At 36.8% G+C, this 20411-nt stretch overlaps 1 protein-coding gene across 1 annotated transcript in view; it reads left to right on the top strand.

The window, feature by feature from the left end:
- Positions 1-20411, top strand: part of FBXO41 (F-box protein 41) — a 166726-nt gene that overhangs the window by 58618 nt on the left and 87697 nt on the right. The gene's annotated exons all lie outside the window — the stretch shown is intronic.

Raw genomic sequence — 20411 nt, 5'->3', positions numbered from 1 at the left:
AGAGAGTTCCTGTCTTTCATAAATCCGGTTTGATCTGGGTGTATGATCCCATCTAATAATTTAGCCAACCTTGTCGCGACAATAGCCGTCAACAATTTATAATCCGCATTGAGTACAGATATAGGTCTATACGACCCAGGATCCTCCCGATCCTTACCTTTCTTAAGAATCAGAGATATACGTGCTGCAGAAAAATAATTAGACATTGGCTTACCGGAGGAAAAGTAATAATTAAACAAGTTAACTAGAGGTAATTTGATTTCTTCCTTCAAAATTTTGTAAAACTCTACCGGGATCGAGTCTGGTCCGGGAGATTTATTAATATTAGCAGATTGTATAGCCACCAAAACTTCCTCCTCTGAAATAGGTCTGTTAAGATCTAACAAATTCTCTTCCGCGACACCCGGGAGTTTCACATCGGCCCAAAAATTTGATGCATTATCCAGATTTACCTCTGATTCTGAGTACAGCTTTTCAAATACCTTGAAAAAAGCCTGACTAATATCCTCCGTATTAGAATATTTTACATTGTTAAATTTTATAGCCGAGATCAAATTCTTGCTTTTCCTAACTTGCACTACACTAGCCAAAAATTTAGCGGAGTTCCCATAATGACCTCTAAATTGATAATTTATTTTTAATTCTTCTTCTTGGGACCTTTGTTTTAAATGGATGTCTCTTTCCCTTTTTAATTTGCAGTATCTATCCCAATTATCCTTTGTCTTGTCGTTATAGAATTTCCCGATCGCATTTCTGACTTGAGCAGCTAACTGTAATTCCTGCTCCAAAGTTTTCTTCCTCCACGTAGCTAAATAAAGTTTAATTTCCCCCCTCAGAACAGCTTTTGCTGCTTCCCAAAAAATCTCTGGTTTACTAGATTGCCCCACATTGAACGTAACATAATCCTTCCACTTTTGCTTTAACCAGTTGCAAAACCTAGGGCTGTCAGCCAAATACCCCGGAAAAAAAAAAGATGTATTCGGAATCTTGGGGGGGGAAATAGCCATCAATGTGAAAGAGATTACTGCATGGTCAGAAATGACAATATCATAGATATTGGCATCGGACCTACAAAGAGCAAGTGACTTAGAAATTAAGAATAGATCAATTCTAGAAAATGTCATATGGGATTTAGACTCACAGGTGAAACTACGTTGTTCTGGATTTTTAAATCTCCATATATCAATCAGTCTTAATTCATGACAGAAGAATTTGAAATATTTTGCTAGTTTAGCATTTTCACGAGAATTTTTTGCCGATAATCTATCCAACATAGGGCACAGTGCCATATTGAAATCTCCCCCTAAAATTAAATTAGCTGCTGAGAATAAAAATAGTTTACTTCTAATATTGTCCCAAAAAGCAGGAGAAAAGGAGTTGGGGCCATAGAGATTACATAAAACAAAGTTGCGGTTATTAATCTGGATATGCAGAATCAAGAATCTTCCCTCTGGATCAGCCTCCGTTTTTGTAATATTATAAACTAAATTTTTGTGTAACAATATTGCTACTCCTGATTTTCTTTTAACACCTGACGCTGCTACGCATTCGCCTACCCATTTACATTTCAGTTTAGCTGCTTCAACCATACTAAGGTGTGTTTCCTGTAGCATCACAAGATCAGGATTAAATTTAGAAAGATATTTGATAATTAACTTACGTTTTCTAGGAGACGTAATGCCCCCCACATTCCAAGAAAGTATATTAATCTTGGATGCCATCAATCCTCAACATAAGACAATGTTCCGTGGCATTTTAGGCTGGTCGTATAACCAAGGGCGGGAGGAGGGGAGAGAAGAGAGAAAAGAAGAGGAAGAGAGAGAAAAAAAAAAAAAAAAAACTGCTGGTCCTATTAATGCTGCTGCTCCTCTTAATACTGCTGGTCCTCTTAATATTGCTGCTCCTCTTAATACTGCTGCTCCTTTTAATACTGCTGCTCCTCTTAATACTGCTGCTCCTGTTAATACTGCTGCTCCTCTTAATACTGCTGCTCCTTTTAATACTGCTGCTCCTCTTAATACTGCTGGTCCTCTTAATACTGCTGGTCCTCTCAATACTGCTGCTCCTTTTAATACTGCTGCTCCTTTTAATACTGCTGCTCCTCTTAATACTGCTGGTCCTCTTAATATTGCTGCTCCTTTTAATACTGCTGCTCCTCTTAATATTGCTGCTCCTCTTATTACTGCTGGTCCTCTCAATACTGCTGGTCCTCTCAATACTGCTGGTCCTCTCAATACTGCTACTCCTCTTAATACTGCTGCTCCTTTTAATACTGCTGCTCCTCTTAATATTGCTGCTCCTTTTAATATTGCTGTTCCTCTTAATACTGCTGCTCCTCTCAATATTGCTGCTCCTTGTAATACTGCTGCTCCTCTCAATATTGCTGCTCCATTTAATACTGCTGCTCCTCTTAATATTGCTGCTCCTCTTAATACTGCTGCTCCTCTTAATACTGCTGGCCCTATTAATACTGCTGGTCCTCTTAATACTGCTGCTAGTTTTAATACTGCTGCTCCTCTTAATACTGCTGTTCCTCTTAATACTGCTGGTCCTATTAATACTGCTGCTCCTCTTAATACTGCTGCTAGTTTTAATACTGCTGTTCCTCTTAATACTGCTGCTCCTCTTAATACTGCTGCTCCTCTTAATACTGCTGCTCCTCTTAATATTGATGCTCCTCAATACTGCTGCTCCTCTTAATACTGCTGCTCCTCTTAATACTGCTGCTCCTCTCAATATTGCTGCTCCTTTTAATACTGCTGCTCCTCTTAATATTGCTGTTCCTCTTAATACTGCTGCTTCTTTTAATACTGCTGCTCCTCTTAATACTGCTGCTCCTCTTAAAATTGCTGCTCCTGTTAATACTGCTGCTCCTCTTAATACTGCTGGCCATTTTAATACTGCTGTTCCTCTTAATACTACTGCTCCTCTTTATACTGCTGCTAGTTTTTATACTGCTATACTGCTGGTCCTATTATTACTGCTGGTCCTCTTAATACTGCTGCTAGTTTTAATACTGCTGCTCCTCTTAATACTGTTGCTTCTTTTAATACTGCTGGTCCTATTAATACTGCTGCTCCTCTTAATACTGCTGCTTCTTTTGATACTGCTGCTCCTCTTATTAATACTGCTAGTTTTAATACTGCAGCTCATATTAATACTGCTCCTCCTCTTAATATTGCTGCTCCTTTTAATACTACTGTTCCTCTTAATACTGCTGCTCCTATTAATACTGCTGCTCTTAATATTGATGCTCCTCTTAATATTGCTGCTCCTCAATACTGCTGCTCCTCTTAATACTGCTGCTCCTCTTAATACTGCTGCTCCTCTCAATATTGCTGCTCCTTTTAATACTGCTGCTCCTCTTAATATTGCTGCTCCTCTTAATACTGCTGCTTCTTTTAATACTGCTGCTCCTCTTAAAATTGCTGCTCCTGATAATACTGCTGCTCCTCTTAATACTGCTGGCCATTTTAATACTGCTGTTCCTCTTAATACTGCTGCTCCTCTTGATACTGCTGCTAGTTTTTATACTGCTATACTGCTGCTCCTATTATTACTGCTGGTCCTCTTAATACTGCTGCTAGTTTTAATACTGCTGCTCCTCTTAATACTGCTGCTCCTTTTAATACTGCTGTTCCTCTTAATACTGTTGCTTCTTTTAATACTGCTGGTCCTATTAATAATGGTGCTCCTCTTAATACTGCTGCTTCTTTTGATACTGCTGCTCCTCTTATTACTACTGCTAGTTTTAATACTGCAGCTCAATTTAATACTGCTGTTCCTATTAATATTGCTGCTCCTCTTAATACTGCTGCTCCTCTTAATATCGCTGCTCCTTTTAATACTGCTGTTCCTCTTAATACTGCTGCTTCTTTTAATACTGCTGGTCCTATTAATACTGCTACTCCTCTTAATACTGCTGGTCCTATTAATACTGCTGGTCCTCTTAATACTGCTGCTTCTTTTAATACTGCTGCTCCTCTTATTACTGCTGCTAGTTTTTATACTGCTATACTGCTGGTCCTATTAATATTGCTGCTCCTCTTAATACTGCTGCTATGGTCCTATTGATACTGCTGGTCCTCTTAATACTTGCTGCTTCTTTAAATACTGCTGTTCCTATTAATACTGCTGGTCCTCTTAATGCTGATGGTCCTCTTAATGCTGCTGCTCCTCTTAATACTGCTGCTCCTCTTAATACTGCTGCTCCTTTTAATACTGCTGGTCCTATTAATGCTGCTGCTCCTCTTAATACTGCTGGTCCTCTTAATATTGCTGCTCCTCTTAATACTGCTGCTCCTTTTAATACTGCTGCTCCTCTTAATACTGCTGCTCCTGTTAACACTGCTGCTCCTCTTAATACTGCTGCTCCTTTTAATACTGCTGCTCCTCTTAATACTGCTGGTCCTCTTAATACTGCTGGTCCTCTCAATACTGCTGCTCCTTTTAATACTGCTGCTCCTTTTAATACGGCTGCTCCTCTTAATACTGCTGGTCCTCTTAATATTGCTGCTCCTTTTAATACTGCTGCTCCTCTTAATATTGCTGCTCCTCTTATTACTGCTGGTCCTCTCAATACTGCTGGTCCTCTCAATACTGCTGGTCCTCTCAATACTGCTACTCCTCTTAATACTGCTGCTCCTTTTAATACTGCTGCTCCTCTTAATATTGCTGCTCCTTTTAATATTGCTGTTCCTCTTAATACTGCTGCTCCTCTCAATATTGCTGCTCCTTGTAATACTGCTGCTCCTCTCAATATTGCTGCTCCATTTAATACTGCTGCTCCTCTTAATATTGCTGCTCCTCTTAATACTGCTGCTCCTCTTAATACTGCTGGCCCTATTAATACTGCTGGTCCTCTTAATACTGCTGCTAGTTTTAATACTGCTGCTCCTCTTAATACTGCTGTTCCTCTTAATACTGCTGGTCCTATTAATACTGCTGCTCCTCTTAATACTGCTGCTAGTTTTAATACTGCTGTTCCTCTTAATACTGCTGCTCCTCTTAATACTGCTGCTCCTCTTAATACTGCTGCTCCTCTTAATACTGTTGCTTCTTTTAATACTGCTGGTCCTATTAATACTGCTGCTCCTCTTAATACTGCTGCTTCTTTTGATACTGCTGCTCCTCTTATTAATACTGCTAGTTTTAATACTGCAGCTCATATTAATACTGCTCCTCCTCTTAATATTGCTGCTCCTTTTAATACTACTGTTCCTCTTAATACTGCTGCTCTTCTTAATACTGCTGCTCCTATTAATACTGCTGCTCTTAATATTGATGCTCCTCTTAATATTGCTGCTCCTCAATACTGCTGCTCCTCTTAATACTGCTGCTCCTCTCAATATTGCTGCTCCTTTTAATACTGCTGCTCCTCTTAATATTGCTGCTCCTCTTAATACTGCTGCTTCTTTTAATACTGCTGCTCCTCTTAAAATTGATGCTCCTGTTAATACTGCTGCTCCTCTTAATACTGCTGGCCATTTTAATACTGCTGTTCCTCTTAATACTGCTGCTCCTCTTGATACTGCTGCTAGTTTTTATACTGCTATACTGCTGCTCCTATTATTACTGCTGGTCCTCTTAATACTGCTGCTAGTTTTAATACTGTTGCTCCTCTTAATACTGCTGCTCCTTTTAATACTGCTGTTCCTCTTAATACTGTTGCTTCTTTTAATACTGCTGGTCCTATTAATACTGGTGCTCCTCTTAATACTGCTGCTTCTTTTGATACTGCTGCTCCTCTTATTACTACTGCTAGTTTTAATACTGCAGCTCAATTTAATACTGCTGTTCCTATTAATATTGCTGCTCCTCTTAATACTGCTGCTAGTTTTAATACTGCTGCTCCTCTTAATATCGCTGCTCCTTTTAATACTGCTGTTCCTCTTAATACTGCTGCTTCTTTTAATACTGCTGGTCCTATTAATACTGCTACTCCTCTTAATACTGCTGGTCCTATTAATACTGCTGGTCCTCTTAATACTGCTGCTTCTTTTAATACTGCTGCTCCTCTTATTACTGCTGCTAGTTTTTATACTGCTATACTGCTGGTCCTATTAATATTGCTGCTCCTCTTAATACTGCTGCTATGGTCCTATTGATACTGCTGGTCCTCTTAATACTTGCTGCTTCTTTAAATACTGCTGGTCCTATTAATACTGCTGGTCCTCTTAATGCTGCTGGTCCTCTTAATGCTGCTGCTCCTCTTAATACTGCTGCTCCTCTTAATACTGCTGCTCCTTTTAATACTGCTGGTCCTATTAATGCTGCTGCTCCTCTTAATACTGCTGGTCCTCTTAATATTGCTGCTCCTCTTAATACTGCTGTTCCTTTTAATACTGCTGCTCCTCTTAATACTGCTGCTCCTGTTAACACTGCTGCTCCTCTTAATACTGCTGCTCCTTTTAATACTGCTGCTCCTCTTAATACTGCTGGTCCTCTTAATACTGCTGGTCCTCTCAATACTGCTGCTCCTTTTAATACTGCTGCTCCTTTTAATACTGCTGCTCCTCTTAATACTGCTGCTCCTTTTAATACTGCTGCTCCTCTTAATACTGCTGGTCCTCTTAATATTGCTGCTCCTTTTAATACTGCTGCTCCTCTTAATATTGCTGCTCCTCTTATTACTGCTGGTCCTCTCAATACTGCTGGTCCTCTCAATACTGCTGGTCCTCTCAATACTGCTACTCCTCTTAATACTGCTGCTCCTTTTAATACTGCTGCTCCTCTTAATATTGCTGCTCCTTTTAATATTGCTGTTCCTCTTAATACTGCTGCTCCTCTCAATATTGCTGCTCCTTGTAATACTGCTGCTCCTCTCAATATTGCTGCTCCATTTAATACTGCTGCTCCTCTTAATATTGCTGCTCCTCTTAATACTGCTGCTCCTCTTAATACTGCTGGCCCTATTAATACTGCTGGTCCTCTTAATACTGCTGCTAGTTTTAATACTGCTGCTCCTCTTAATACTGCTGTTCCTCTTAATACTGCTGGTCCTATTAATACTGCTGCTCCTCTTAATACTGCTGCTAGTTTTAATACTGCTGTTCCTCTTAATACTGCTGCTCCTCTTAATACTGCTGCTCCTCTTAATACTGCTGCTCCTCTTAATATTGCTGCTCCTCAATACTGCTGCTCCTCTTAATACTGCTGTTCCTCTTAATACTGCTGCTCCTCTCAATATTGCTGCTCCTTTTAATACTGCTGCTCCTCTTAATATTGCTGTTCCTCTTAATACTGCTGCTTCTTTTAATACTGCTGCTCCTCTTAAAATTGCTGCTCCTGTTAATACTGCTGCTCCTCTTAATACTGCTGGCCATTTTAATACTGCTGTTCCTCTTAATACTGTTGCTCCTCTTTATACTGCTGCTAGTTTTTATACTGCTATACTGCTGGTCCTATTATTACTGCTGGTCCTCTTAATACTGCTGCTAGTTTTAATACTGCTGCTCCTCTTAATACTGCTGCTCCTTTTAATACTGCTGCTCCTCTTAATACTGTTGCTTCTTTTAATACTGCTGGTCCTATTAATACTGGTGCTCCTCTTAATACTGCTGCTCCTCTTAATACTGTTGCTTCTTTTGATACTGCTGCTCCTCTTATTACTACTGCTAGTTTTAATACTGCAGCTCATTTTAATACTGCTGCTCCTCTTAATACTGCTGCTAGTTTTAATACTGCTGCTCCTCTTAATACTGCTGCTTATTTTAATACTGCTGGTCCTATTAATACTGCTACTCCTCTTAATACTGCTGGTCCTCTTAATACTGCTGCTCCTCTTAATACTGCTACTCCTCTTAATACTGCTGCTCCTCTTAATACTGCTGCTCCTCTTAATACTGTTGCTCCTCTAAATACTGCTGCTCCTCTTAATACTGCTGCTCCTCTAAATACTGCTGCTCCTCTTAATACTGCTACTCCTCTTAATACTGCTGGTCCTCTTAATAATGCTACTCCTCTTAATACTGCTGGTCCTATTAATACTGCTACTCCTCTTAATACTGCTGCTCCTCTTAATACTGCTGCTCCTCTTAATACTGCTACTCCTCTTAATACTGCTACTCCTCTTAATACTGCTGCTCCTCTTAATACTGATGCTCCTCTTAATACTGCTGCTCCTCTAAATACTGCTGCTCCTCTTAATACTGCTGCTCCTCTAAATACTGCTACTCCTCTTAATACTGCTACTCCTCTTAATACTGCTGGTCCTCTTAATACTGCTACTCCTCTTAATACTGCTGGTCCTCTTAATACTGCTACTCCTCTTAATACTGCTGGTCCTATTAATACTGCTACTCCTCTTAATACTGCTACTCCTCTTAATACTGCTGGTCCTATTAATACTGCTAATCCTATTAATACTACTGGTCCTATTAATACTGCTACTCCTCTTAATACTGCTACTCCTCTTAATACTGCTGGTCCTCTTAATACTGCTACTCCTCTTAATACTGCTGGTCCTATTAATACTGCTGGTCCTTTTAATACTGCTACTCCTCTTAATACTGCTACTCCTCTTAATACTGCTACTCCTCTTAATACTGCTGCTCCTCTTAATACTGCTGCTCCTCTTAATACTGCTGCTCCTCTTAATACTGCTGCTCCTCTAAATACTGCTGCTCCTCTAAATACTGCTGCTCCTCTAAATACTGCTGCTCCTCTTAATACTGCTACTCCTCTTAATACTGCTGCTCCTCTTAATACTGCTGCTCCTCTAAATACTGCTGCTCCTCTTAATACTGCTGCTCCTCTTAATACTGCTACTCCTCTTAATACTGCTGCTCCTCTAAATACTGCTGCTCCTCTTAATACTGCTGCTCCTCTAAATACTGCTGCTCCTCTTAATACTGCTACTCCTCTTAATACTGCTACTCCTCTTAATACTGCTGCTCCTCTTAATTCTGCTACTCCTCTTAATACTGCTACTCCTCTTAATACTGCTTGTCCTCTTAATACTGCTGCTCCTCTTAATACTGCTGGTCCTATTAATACTGCTAATCCTATTAATACTGCTGCTCCTCTTAATACTGCTGGTCCTATTAATACTGCTGCTCCTCTTAATACTGCTGGTCCTATTAATACTGCTGGTCCTATTAATACTGCTGGTCCTATTAATACTGCTAATCCTCTTAATACTGCTGGTCCTCTTAATACTGCTAATCCTATTAATACTGCTGGCCCTATTAATACTGCTACTCCTCTTAATACTGCTGGTCCTATTAATACTACTGGTCCTCTTAATACTGCTAATCCTATTAATACTGCTGGTCCTATTAATACTGCTAATCCTATTAATACTACTGCCATACAACACTGCCAAAGCAAACAGAATAAAGGGTGCCACCCAGTGTATCTAATTGTACATTTATTATATAAAATGAAACAAAAGTATCAAGTTCACAGAAATTGAAGCGTCAGTAAAGTCAAAATTAATCTTAAATAGATTGGATAAAGTAAAGAATCTCTTTAGCAAAGGATACCAAGAGAACAAAGCACAATAGATTATATAAGTAATTTGGAATTCTCTATCTGAAACAAGAATGTTTAATGTTTATTTGTCCCACTTGTAATAAAAGCCTGCTGTCACTTTAAACAGTCTGGCTGCCCCAAGGTGTCTGTCCAGCATGTAGAGAGAATGATGGACATTACATATAAAATACTGTGCCAATGGAACATTCCTGTGCTAATAGCTCAGTCTTTCTAGTTCCAGGTAATTGTCCTCTGTAACTTTTCTTGGGTTTTCATATAGGTGTAGACTGTACTCATTTGGTCTATTCATTTACAAGAGCTGTACATCATTTTGTCTTGACAACATCAATTCATCACCAAGGCCATATGACACATCACACAAGGTTTGATCATATAATACATTCCCAGGTGTATTTTTCTATGCACTACTCATGAGCCCTTTAAAGGCAGGTTCATGTAAATGTATATCTGAAATAATCTTTCTAATTCAAGCTAAAATATGTGAGATCAGTAATCAATCATTTCCAAATCGAAAAAGTCAGAGCTCATCTGTTGTGTAGAAAAAGTGTGACAAACAACTTTAATACTAGGGAGGGGTAAATATTTAGCAACATTCGAAATTTAAAAACAATTATTTTTATACATTCGTCCATTCGAAACTAATTTCAAATACTGGTATTCGAATTTTAATTAACATTCAGTAATATACATTTAAATATACAAATGTTATTTTTGAATATAAAATCAAATTTTAAAAAGCTAATAAGAAATAATGCAGATCCATTTCAATTTCGAATGTTCATAATATATCGAATATATACATTCCAAATTCAAATGTGTATATTTGAAGTATTATGAACATTCAAATTCAAAAGCAACATTCAAATTCAAAAGAAGCATTCTTATTCAAAAATAACATTTGATTTTTGAATTTTAAAGAATTTTCATTCTTAGCGATATTCGATTGTGTAAAGAGAATATCTAAATAAATATTCGTTCTACCATTTGAATTTCGATTTAGCCACATTGGCCCATCCCTAAAATACACAGTGTCTTAAAGGGACAGTCTAGTCATAATTTAACTCTCATAATTCAGATAGGCCATGTAATTTTAAACACCTTTCCAATTTATTTTATAATTAAATTTTAAAAGTGTATTAATATAACAGTGTTGGTTATGCAAAACTGGGCAATATGTAATAAAGGGATTATCTATCTTTTTAAACAATAACAATTCTGGAGTAGACTGTCCCTTTAACTTTCACCTGGTGGAATTGTGAGGATGTTGCAGTCTTTGCTGTCAGTTTGTCATGTTATATCCCAGAATAAATAGCAACAAAAGCACAACAGTCTGTAGCAAATAAAATGTTCAATTCAATATCTCCACACTCTTCCTCTCACAAAGGCAGACAGCTCTCTCAGGACCAGATAGGCATCTCAGTCAGTATATAAAGTAGCATCTACTTCCAGGCTCCATAAATCTTGGATCTTTAATTGTTTGCATCCAATCACACCAAGGTATAAAAAGCACACATAAAAATCTTCCAACAGTTCGAAGAATTAAAAACCTTTAATAAAGCCACGTGCAACACTCATTACACTGCAAGCAGTTATTCAGCCTACAAATGGTCACTTCATCAGTTTTGTCAATACAAGCATTAAACAATCATTTAAAATCACAGCTGACAAATCAGAATCTTCCAATAAAATCACATGACAAAATAGTACTTGTGACTAATCTCATGATCAGAATTCTATTCATTATACCTTCCCAGGCAGCCCCCTCTTAAAGGGCCATAACAGTGGCACTATGATAGGCTAAAAAGAAAAAAAAAACACGAGGGATTAAAATGATACAGTATGTCAAGAATATAAAATGTGAATAATATTAAAATGTGATACAATATGTGTCAATCTGTATAAAAACAGGACAGGCTAATGTATGATAGAATATAATACAATATAATTAAAAAAAAATAAGATATTTTCAAGGCCCTCTTAAAGGGCTATAAATGTGCCAATGTGATAGGCTGACGATGAAAAGCCTTAAAAAAAATATATAAAGGAACGAATAAAGGAATAAGCAAATATGTGCAGTGCAAAAGTCAATTGATTTATTATTGCTGTTAAAACTGTTATGACAGTCAAGTCCAAAATAAACTTTCATGATTCAAATATGGCATGTCATTTTAAACAACTTTCCAATTTACTTTTGTAACCAATTTTGCTTTTTTCTCTTGGTATTCTTAGTTGAAAGCTAAACCTAGGAGGTTCATATGCTAATATTTTAGACCTTGAAGGCCACCTCTAATCTGACAGTTTCTCACCACTAGAGGGCATTAGTTCAGTTTTATATAGATAGCACTGATTGGCTAAAATACAAGTCTGTCAAAAGAACTGAAATAAGCAGGCAGTTTGCAGAGGGTTAGATACAAGGTAATAACAGAGGTAAAAAGTGAATTATTATAACTGTGTTGGTTATGCAAAACTGGGGAATGGGTAATAAAGGGATTTTCTCTCTTTTTAAACAACACAAATTCTGGTGTTGACTGTCCCTTTAAGACAGGGAAGGATTCAAATGTACAATATTACAATATTCTTTAACTAGCCAGCAATGTCCTTATCAGATCATGCATAACACAAGGGGCTTGATCACATATGCGGCGTTGCCCTCAAAAGCCGGGGTCGGCTATTTTTTATTGGATGTTCCAATAACATATACGGTGCTGCATGTATATTTCACCTATCACCCCCTATTTTTACTCCAATAAACTAACATAGAACTGGTGTCGCAAGTCGGGATCACATATTCAGCGCAAGGACTTACACAACGAAAATGGAGACATTTTACTCCATTTTCAGATTGCCGCACATAGGCAGGCACAGCAAGCCTTGCGCTGAGTATATGAGCACCGTAACTCCCTAGAAGCTTTAACAAACACCTAACACATGTGCAACATCTACCTGTCAACCTCCATCCCTCCACCACAATAACTAAATAAAATGTATTAACCACTAATCCGCCAACCCCCACATTGCAAAGTACATTGCAAAGTACCTAATAAGGTTATTAACCCCCTAATTCGCACCCACCCAAAACGCAAAGTATCTAATTACACTATTAACCCCTAATCCACCAACCCCCACATCACAAACTACTTATTAAAACTATTAACCCCTAAATTGCCAAATTTTGGTAAAAATACCAAAATTTAAAAATCCTAGCGTTACATTAAAAAAAAACTAAGATTAAATTAAACTAAAAAATCTAAGATTACAAAAAATAAAAAAATCTAAGATTACAGAAACAAATAAACTAAATTATCCAAAATAAAAAAATTTAAACCTAATCTAATACCCCTATAAAAACAAAATAGCTACCCCAAAATAAAAACACCCCCTAATCTAAGACTAAACTACCAATAGCCCTTAAAAGGGCCTTTTGTAGGGTGTTGCCCTAAAGTTTTACAGCTCTTTTACATAAAAAATTACTAATTACCCCCTAACATTACAACCCCCACCCACCCAACTCACCAAAATCAAAAAGACCTAACTCTAAAAAAAACTAAGCTACCCATTGCCCCTAAAGGGGCATTTGTATGGGTATTGCCCTTAAAAGGGCAATCAGCTCTTTAGTGTCCATTAACAACCAAAAAAAGCCCTAATCTAAAAAAAAAAAAAAACCTGCCAAGAAATAAAAAAAAAACCTAACACTAACCCCAAAAAATGTACTCACCATTCCTGAAGTTCCGACATCCATTACAGGCGGATCCATCTTCATCCAGGTGGATCTATCTTCATACATCACAGGACCACCTTCTTTCTTCTTGCCGGAGGTGCGGAGTGATCGTCCGATGCGCGGATCCAGAGTGGTGGTCCTCCTTGGTGGCGGCGGTCATCAGTGACGTGGAGGTCCTCTTCATGCGATCGTTCAAAGATTTGAACAGCCAATAGGATTTCAGTAGCTCTCATCCTATTGGCTGATTTGAAAATTTCAGCCAATAGGAATGCAAGGTGCCCCAATATAAAAGGGGTACCTTGCATTCAATCTTCAGTGTTCAGCGGACGATCGAATGAAGAGGACCGCCACATCGCTGATGACCACTGCCGCTGAGGAGGACCACCGCTCCGGATCTGCACATCGGAATTTTGGCCAGAAGAAAGAAGAAGGTTCCGCGATGGATGAAGATGGATCCGCCTGGATGAAGACTGTTGTCCATCTGGAAGAAGATGGATGTCCGGACTTCAGGAACGGCGAGTACATTTTTTGGGGTTAGCGTTAGGGTTTTTTTTTTTTTTTGGGGTGTTTTATTTTTTAGATTAAGTTTTTTTTAATGGACAGCAAAAATGCTGATTGCCCTTTTAAGGGCAATGCCCATACAAATGCCACTTTATGGGCAATGGGTAGATTAGATTTTTTTAGAGTTAGTTTTTTTGTATTTTGGGTGTTTGGGCGTTTTACTGTTAGGGGTTAATTTGTAGTTTTTTTCATGTAACATAACTGATTTCTTCAGGTCAATGCCCTACAAAAAGTCCTTTTAAGGGCTATTGGTAGATTATTCTTAGATTAGGGGGTGTTTTTATTTTGGAGTGGCTTTTTTGTTTTTATAGGGGTATTAGATTAGGTTTAAAAAAAAATATTTTGGATAATTTCGTTTATTTTTTTCTGTAATTTTAGATTTTTTTATTTTTATAATATCAGATTTTGTATTTATTTTAATTTTAAGTTACAATTTTTTTATTTTAATTTTAAGTTACAATTTTTTTATTTTGGTCCTTATTAATTAATTTTTTAAGAAAATAGTCTTTTTTTATTTATGTAATCGGAGTTAACTTAGGGGGTGTTAGGTTAGGGGGCTTATTGATTGGATTAATACTTTGTGTTGTGGGGGGATGGCGGTTTAGGGGTTAATAGGTTAATTAGGTAGATTGCGTTGTAGGGGGTTGGCGGATTAGGGGTTAATAGTTTTAATAGGTACTTTGCGATGTGGGGGATTGGCAGATTAGGGGTTAATAGGGTAATAAATTACTTTGCATTTTGGGGGATATCGGTTAAGGGGTTAATAGTGTTGATAGGTACTTTGCGTTGTGGGGTGTTGGCGGATTAGGGGTTAAAAGTTTAAATCGGTAGATTGCATTGTGGGGGAATGGCGGTTTAGAGATTAATACATTTTATTATTAGTTGTGATGTGGGGGATGGCGGTTTAGAGGTTAATACATTTTATTATTAGTTGCAATATGGGGGGATGGCAGATATAGGGGTTTTGACGTGTTTGGTTTATTTTTGGGAGGTGAGTTAGACTTTTACATGTGTTTTAACTTTTTTTTGTTTTTTACTTATGCGCCAGAAGTTCATAAACTGCCTTAAGTCATTGGCGACTCCAGAAATGTCTATTTCCGCACATTTCTGAACGTTGCCGGGTTAATCAGACTTACGGCAGTATCTGATCTGTTGGCACCGTATATGTGATTCACCCGATGTGCAAGGTGAACTTACGGGTGGCGTGGGTTGTAGCAGTTGCTCTGAAACCTACGCCGTCTCTGTAATCTCGCCCAAGATGTTTGGAAATTTCACTTGACAATCCTGACCATTTAAAAAAAAACTGTTTTTGTGCTGCTGCTGGCTTGTTACACTTGCACTGGATGCTACAGTAACTTCATTTAAGTCACCTAAAGGTGTTACCCATAGGGAATAAAAGGTTAATACATTTCCATTAACCAATGAATAATGTCACAATATGGCTGAACTGAACAACCACATCATTTTTGAATTATTATTGAAATAAAATTAGTAAATGGATCATACTCAGATTGGACAAAGGTAATTTGTGGAGTCCCCCAGGGATCAGTACTGTGCCATGTTCATTTTAATATTTTTATTAATGAGTCTGACTTGTAGGAAGCATTAAATAGTAACATCTCTATTTTTGCAGATGATGCAAAGTTGTGTAAGGTCATTAGGTCAGTGAAGGATGAAATTGCTTCACATGCGGATCTACAAAAATTAGAAGAATGGGCAGGTAAATGGAAAATGAGATTTAATACTGGAAAATGCAAGGTTCTACATTTTGGAAGAAAAAAAAATAAGAAGGCAATGTATTATTTAAATGAAACTAGACTTAGAAAAACAGAAGAGGAAAGGGATTTGGGAGTACTTTTAGATAAAAATCTAAAGATGGGTGCACAATGCAGTGCAGTGCCTTCTAAGGCTAATAAGATACTAGCATGTATTAAAAGAGTCATTGATGCAAGGGAAGTAAGCATAATTCTGTCACTATATAAATCCATGGTTAGACCACACTTTGAGTATGGAGTGCAGTTCTGGGGACCAATTTAAGAAAAAGACATTACAGACTTAGAAAACGTTCAGAGAATAGCCTCCAAACTAATAAGGGGAATAGAGGATTTAGACTATGTGGAGAGGTTAGCCAAACTGGGTCTGTTTACTCTAGAAAAAAAGGTGCTTGAGAGGTGATATTTTTACTTTATATACTGTATATATATATTAAAAACCTATATACAGAGTTGGCAAAACAAGCTGTTTATTCCAAGGCAGTTGTTTGTAACAAGAGGTCACAATTTAAAGCTAGAGGAAATGAGTTTCAATCTACAGCAACGTAAATGTTTTTTCACTGTAAGAGAAATCAAATTGTGGAACTCATTACCTAAGGAGGTAGTGAATGCCAATACCTTAGATAAATTTAAAAATGGCTTAGATACATTTCTAGCTAAAAGCAAAAATTCAGGGATATGATTGCTTAGCAGAAATGGGTTGGCTTCCTAACTGTATTCATTTAAGTTAAGTTGTAGCTTATTTATTGTAAATCAGGTAAGTTGAACTCAATGGACTTCTGTATTTTTTTAACCTCATCTGCTATGTAAGTAACATGTATGTAACATTTTTGTCCTGAATATTGAAAAATTAAATTTGACACTAGCTATTTGTCTATATAAATGTCTATAGACCGCTCTGCACCCAATATATTGTTAGAGCACCATGTGCCTTTCTCATTTCAAATCAAAAGTCAAATATTCAAAATGTTGTTGTTATATGGTGTAGATATTAAAGGTGTTTATTGGTGCAAAAACCACCAATCAAACCCTTTCAAACTGGTCCATACCTGCCTGGCCTCTGCTCTTCAGAACGATTTAAAGGGAAATTATACTGTAAAATCGTCTCCCCTTTAATATGTTTCCAACAATCAGTTTTACTTGATTGAGTTAAAGTAATGTTTGCAAACAGTTCCTTTCATTTTATTTTAGTTTGAAATAACCGTTTTAGCCTGCTGAAACCACCTATAATTAAAATATAAATACAGCTGTATTATCCGTAGAAAAGATGGGAACAGGTGGCAATAGCACTAATTAACCTTACAGTGGGACAGAAAGAGAGAGACTGTTGTATCTGAACTATAAGGTTTTGCTCAATGAACCCCCTCAGCCATAATTAGGGATAGAATACAAGTGGTGCGCTATATATCGCTTTCATGAAAGTGATATTAGCGCTCCACTTTGTAATACAACCACACAAGATAGCCGCAATGCGAACGCGAGCTCGCATTTGCATTGCAAGAAAGCGCTCAATTCCATAGGCTCTTATGGGAGCCTCGTTCTGATGCCGTCTGTGACTTCTGCACCAGTGAAGGGAGTAAGTAGGGCAGCGATGGCAGCAAAGTATAAATATATATGTATATGACTATATGGGTATATACACATATTAACACATAAATATGCATGTATATGAGTATACAGTTCCCATAGACCGCAATGGAAAGGCATAGAGAGATATCATGAGCAAGCCCTTGAGAACAAAAGGTGATGGCTTTAATGAGTAAATACAAAAATAAACATGAAGGAATCATTTCCCATATGTCTAATACTCTGCAGTAGGTGCAACAAGTCATTAAGTGTCCCTTGAATAAATATAATTTTTTTTTATAGATTTGTTGTTGCAGATGACACAAATCTCTTAAATGGAGGTGGGAGTGAAAATGAAACTTCCCGATAGAGCATGCAATTGTATAACCTCTCAGGTGCAGATATTACTGCCATTTAGTGCTCACTCCTGAGCCTACCTAAGTATCCCGTCTACAACAAAGGATACAGAGAGAAATAGGTCAATGTGACAATAAATGTGTATTACACTCTATTTCAATCTCAAGTTTCATTCTGATGTTAATGGTTCTGTTTGTTTCAGTGCCAATAACATCCTCACAAAGGGCTAGATTACAAGTGGTGAGCTAACTGCTGTGCGTGAACCAGGGCCCAGGGCCCAAGAGCTGGAGGGGGCCCATAAATGCCAGTCTATACATAGGTGTAAGCAGAATGTTTACAGTCCTAATGCAGGGGAGCCTTTTTATTAGTGCAGGTTGTATTTCCATCCTATTTATATATAAAAATTATTATAGATACTGTAAAAAAATGCTAAATAATCCATGGCCTATATATTTACAGTATCTATAATAATTTATGGACTATATATGTATATTTACAGTATCTATAATAATTTATGGACTATATATGTATATTTACAGTATCTATAATAATTTATGGACTATATATTTATATTTACAGTATCTATAATAATCCATAGACTATATATTTATATTTACAGTATCTATAATAATCCATGGACTATATATTTACAGTATCTATAATAATCCATGGCCTATATATTTACAGTATCTATAATAATTTTGAATACTTTGTATTATTTTATTTAAATATTTAATATTTCAATAACGCAATGTAAGATTAGTAATTCTTCATGTGCACTAACCCGACACCTAAAGTGCGAACCCCAAACTGAATCACACATATGTTACATTCCTATATTCTTCACACAGATTTTTTTTTTATGTTTTATTATTGAACATATATTTCTACATATATACTGTATATGTAATAATGTTAAAGTAAAATATATATTTACAATAAAAATAAAATTTTACAATATGTGAAGAACATTGAATTGTTAAATATTCATAACTCACTTCAGTATAACCCACTTAATTAACCGATGTCTGGTTAATGTGCGAGCAATAGGTGTTTTTTCATCTGCACTTTCCTTTGAAGTCTATGGGTAGAATAAGTTAACATGGTCACAATATTCAAAGTCCTTTGGTTAGTGCGCGTCCGGTTTCACTCGTGCGCAAAAGTTTTATTTTAAACTTGTAATATGCGCACAATCAGAAATGCGCAAAAATATTACTTCTAGCAAAGTTTACACTTGAGTGGGAGTTCTAAATAGTGCTCCACTTGTAATCTAGCCCAAAATGTTATCCAATCAAAATTGAGGTTATGCCCTATTGACCTTACACCCAGATCTGTTTTTCTGTATTTAGAATGAAAACTAAATATTATATTTTTCGGGGGTATTATAACTACAATCCCTAAATGGAGCTGATTATTATCATAGAATTACACAAAAGGCATGTTAAACCCACACAGATTTAAATGAATATGTGTGATTATGACTAGTGTCCCTACAAGAGGGCAAAATATGGTTGTCATGCACTTTTTGGGATGTCCAGCTGAACACGACTTTCCCCTTCTATATATAAATTATGGCCAGATTACAAGTGGTGAACTATTTAGCGCTTTTGCTTGCCCGCAAACACCTCCCAAAGTAATATTTTAACTCGTGCGGGTTAGCACACGTATTACAAATTAAAAGTAAAATGTTTGTGTGTGAGCGAAAGTCGACGAGCGCGAACTGTAGGAGTTTGGATATCGCGACCGCGCTAACTTCTTCTCCCCATAGTCTTCAATAGAGAGCGCAAATGGAGAAAAAACCTAACACCTACGGCTCGGGCACAAACCGGACCGCATTTAACCAAGGCCTCTAAACCTAAAGGTGGTTATGCATATTTTACATTCCAATGCTCTTCACATAGAAGGAAATGTTCTATTTATTTTTGAATATATATATATATATATATAGATAGATAGATAGATAGATAGATAGATAGATAGATACATAGATAGATGATAGATAGATAGACTGTGTGTATATATATATATATATATATATATATATATATATATATATATATAAACACCAATATTGGATATTGAAGTGCACCCCTGGGGTTGTTTCAGTTAAAGTGAGTGCTGGATCCCATACAGGTATAAAACATTGGAAGGTAAAATATTTTTAGTACATACACAGTAAAAACACATTTGTAAATATTACAATGGAATAAAAACTATTTTTAATTTGTTCAGTTATTTGAGTAAAAAGAGCTCCAAACTACATATACATATGTATATGTGTGTATACATGTGTATTTATGTGTTTATTTGTGTATAAATGTATGTACACATATAAACACATAAATACACATGTATACATATGTATATATACAACTACATACACATATTTAGACATGTTGATGTAAGTATATACAGCCGTACCTTGTTTTATTGAACTTCGCTTTATTGTGCTTTAAAGATATTGCGTTCTTTTCAAAATGAAGGTTTATGGCAACCCTGCGTCGAGCAAGTCTATCGGCACCATTTTCCCAGCATATATTTACAAAAATACACAAAAATACAAACAAACACACCAGCTAAAGATTAGATACAATAGATAGATGAGTTAGCCTCTATGACATGCACTTATTCTTGCGCTTGTATTACAAGTTGGAAATAAAAAGTTTTGTGCTCTAGCAAAAGACTCAGATGCGCTAACATCTGGAGACCCAGTGCACTAAATCCCTCTCCCCATAGACGTTTATGCCGTGCGCTACAAAACCCCTGTTCTTGCTTTTGCTCGCACTAACCAAAAGATGCGCAAAGCTAATTGTACTAACCCGAATTTGTGATAAGAAATACTTCAAATAGCATTGTTTTTCACTCTGAAGAAAATGTGATTTTTATTTAAAACATTCTATCCATATATCTATCTATCTATCTATCTATTATATACATTAAAA

The sequence above is a fragment of the Bombina bombina genome, chromosome 2, assembly GCF_027579735.1.
Source record: "Bombina bombina isolate aBomBom1 chromosome 2, aBomBom1.pri, whole genome shotgun sequence".
In the NCBI taxonomy this organism is placed as follows: domain Eukaryota; kingdom Metazoa; phylum Chordata; class Amphibia; order Anura; family Bombinatoridae; genus Bombina; species Bombina bombina.
Note: the sequence above shows the minus strand (reverse complement) of the source record. Positions and strands in the feature narration are given on the sequence as shown.